The sequence below is a fragment of the Megascapheus bottae genome, chromosome 3 (genome assembly GCF_031878675.1).
Source record: "Megascapheus bottae isolate mThoBot1 chromosome 3, mThoBot2.hap1, whole genome shotgun sequence".
In the NCBI taxonomy this organism is placed as follows: domain Eukaryota; kingdom Metazoa; phylum Chordata; class Mammalia; order Rodentia; family Geomyidae; genus Megascapheus; species Megascapheus bottae.
The window spans coordinates 5,490,553-5,493,963 of NC_143511.1; the positions used below are offsets into that span (position 1 = coordinate 5,490,553).

The 3,411-nt window shown below is 42.4% G+C and overlaps 1 protein-coding gene across 4 annotated transcripts in view; it reads left to right on the forward strand.

Moving 5' to 3' along the window:
• Ptch1 (patched 1) overlaps positions 1–3,411 on the forward strand; it is a 68,791-nt gene that overhangs the window by 22,260 nt on the left and 43,120 nt on the right. The window lies entirely within an intron of this gene.

The following is a 3,411-nucleotide window of genomic DNA, read 5'->3' on the forward strand; positions in this document are numbered from 1 at the left end:
ACAGTTTGCAGCTTGAAAAGGGTGCAGCGAGGAATAGACGGCATTCCTGGTTGTGCTTGTCTTAGGTGTGGCCATCTATACACAGTCCTCACTTGCCACTACAGCAAGTGAGCCATAGCTTTTGGGAGCTGGTAACAAACAAACAGCAGGGTTAGCTCGGGCAGAGTTCTGGGCTGACCTGATTGCATCGGACAGGGCGAGCTTGTGGGTCTCGTGGAAAGCCATTCAGATGAAACAGTCCCAGGCGAGGCTGATAACAGATGGCACCACAAGCTGCTTGCTGGTCTGTGCGATGGGGGCTGGGAGGCTCAGAGGCGTATGATGCCATGAGTGCATGTGCAGCCTGGAACAGTGCATGGGTGTCTGCCCACTGCCTCTCCTGTGGGTTGCTTTCCTAGTTTGTTTGTTTTTGACTGTCATCTCACTGGGCTGTCCTCACGAGGACACATGCTCTTTGGGGTATCTGATTCCAGCATTTTCCCATGGCAACACTCATGGGCACATTCTCCCAAGGAGAAAGCCTATCCAGAACCTTAAGCAGTAGTTGGCTCCTCATCAATAGAAGAGGTGGGTGGAAGACTGACTAAACCTCGCAGACTAGATTTTCAGCCAATTGCCCAAATGACTGCCATCTTCATTTTTTTTTCAATTTAGAAAAATGCTAATAATTTACATGTTTTTAGAGATTCATACTTTTGTTTTTCTTTTCAGCCTCACAGTAATTAATCTTACCATTGAAAGAAGGTCCTGAAACAACAGAAGGGGGAGAAAAATCTCTGTAGAGGCTGTTAGATAATTCATGGGATTAATCAAATGCAAATGCTATGCTTGCATATACACAGGCCCCCTTTTCCTAATTGGACTCTGAGTGGGTATTTTTCAGGCTGAAAGGGTCATTTGTTTTGACTGATTGACTTTTTGAGGCTTTGGAGGGAATTAATATCTTGTACAGATGACTGCCTGTTCCCAGGACTCTGTACTAAGACCATTCATCTGTTTCTTCATGCAACACACTTTGCAGTGTGTGCCATGCTCCTGGTCTGCCTCTGTGTTCCACACATCCAAGATGAGTGCACAGAGACACTAGCTTTCGAATGTCAAGGGAGAAAACTTCACTTGACTCCTCAGATCATCTTTATGTGGATCTTAATAAGCTTGTGCTTATTGCTGAGTGTGATTGGGGAAGGAGAGAATGAGCAGAGCTTGATCAAGAAGTTCTTTGCAGAAGTGGTGCTTTGTACATGCCTTTTATAAACAATTGGTATAAGCTTTGAATTTCTGGAGAATGAGATGCAGAATTTATAAGCAAAAGAGCCACTTGTTCCTTATGTGTTCCCAGTTTCTTTCTCCTCTGTAACATGTCCCTTTGGGGACCAGAAGGAAAATACAAATGAGGCCAAGGCCCATAGCCTCTGTTGGAAACACCAACTTCTCTTTGACAGAAAACTCTTTGAGGTAAAATGGTCATCCTTTACATACATATACCTGTTTTTCCCCCCAGTACATCTAAAAGCTCTAGCTATGAACATAATGAAATCTGATATGTTGTACTCAGGTCCTTACCAGCTATGAGGCCAGCAGGGCAATTGGACTCATGATTTAAGGGTCAGTTATGCCTCTTTATTAGCTATGTGATCCTGAGCAAGTTACCCCATGTACATTTTCCCCTCTGTAGAAAGCAAGGGTAGTGACACATGTTCTGAAGACAATGAATAAGGACCCCTGCTCAGCAACCAAGCAAGATCTTGGGGAGACTATACACAAGTATCAGTTAACCCTCCTACCTTCCCAGGAGGCTAGTGCTTGGCATTTTTATCTGCATTTCACAGAGGTTTCTGAGGCCCAACTGTATTAGTGCTGTGTCAAGTGGTGGCACTGCAAGGGTCCTGTGATCCCCATAGCTTTGTCCATGTAGTGCAGCTAACCTCATCTTGTTGAAGGAACAGCAATCAGAACTTCTGCTACTGGGATTTGAATCCAGGGTCTCATATTCTTGTTCAGTTTTCCATTCTGCCACTTGATCCTCACCTTCAGACTGGTGTTTTCTTGGTAAATTGGAGACATAGTCTGTCAGATTTTTTTTTTTTTTTGCCCAGGTTAGCTTTGAACCAAGATCTTCAGATCTCAGCTCCTTGAGTAGCTAGGATTACAGGTGTGAGTCATCAGCATCTATTGTAATAAGATGCATGTTATTTTTGTACTAAACCAGTTTTAAATTCAAATCTCTGATAGCTTTTACATGTTGGCTTCCCCCATCTCTCCTTTGCTCATAGAATTCTTCAGTTACACATGTTCATTGCAGAAAAAAAAAAGTACAAGTATAGATAAACCCCAAAGAGAAGCAGGTACATATTAGCCATAGACCGCCACTTAGCAATCATGGTTATTAACAGTTTTCTAAACCTACATCTACATCACAAACAGTGGATTTTATGACATCTTCTGTCCCAGTAATTTTCTTCTGCAATATTATATGAATATTTAATTATTTAAAAATACGTAAGCAGGACACTAACCTTGAAGTCTTGGGAAAAACCAGATCAGAACTGTAATTTCAATCATCTGAAATGGGTTCTGTGGTACTACCTAGGCAAGTACTGCACACACATGGGTGATGAGGAATGATGGCAAGATAGTGAATGACGATTTGGGGCGTCATTCACCAGGATTTAGGATAGGTGTTTGCTAGTAGGGTAGCTAGCAAAAACCAGGCAAGCACATAAAATTCTGTCCAGAAAGGTTTCTGTTTCTTGTAGCGTCTCTAGGGCACATAGGGGTGAATACTGATGTAAGACCATATGAATGTTGTGCCGTTTATGACACAGGTATACTTGAGAAGGAGCTAAGTCTACCAGTGGATGCAAAATGGATGACATAATTATGGACTCCAGCCACACATGACTCCTTTCTCTCACAACAGAAAGCCAAACCTCAGGCTTTGCAGTTGCTAATTCCCATACTAAACACTGGCCCTACCCCCACCCCCACCCGAAGTGGTCCTTCCCTTTGGATCTTCCTGTCATCCTACTTGAGGTAGCCTTTCTCTTTCCCCACCACCTAACATGGTATCACCACCATCTTTGTTTCTTCCTTGGCATTTGTCATGCTATTAGATTATCTTACTGGGTTACTTGTTCATTTCCCATTTATGTCACAGTGAGCCTCTTGGAGCAGTAGAGTATTTTGGTCTCATCCACCAAGTATTTCCACAGCTTTACCCCATCATACATGTAATATGCTACCACTGATACAAATGGACAGCAACTAAACTTTATTTTTATTATTGAATTATTTTTCAAAGACATCCATATTTGGCTGAAGTGAAGTGTCACATGAGATATAGCCATAGTGTGTAAGAATAAACATAACCATACTCATAAATAAGACAAGAAAACACTAAAATTCAGGGCC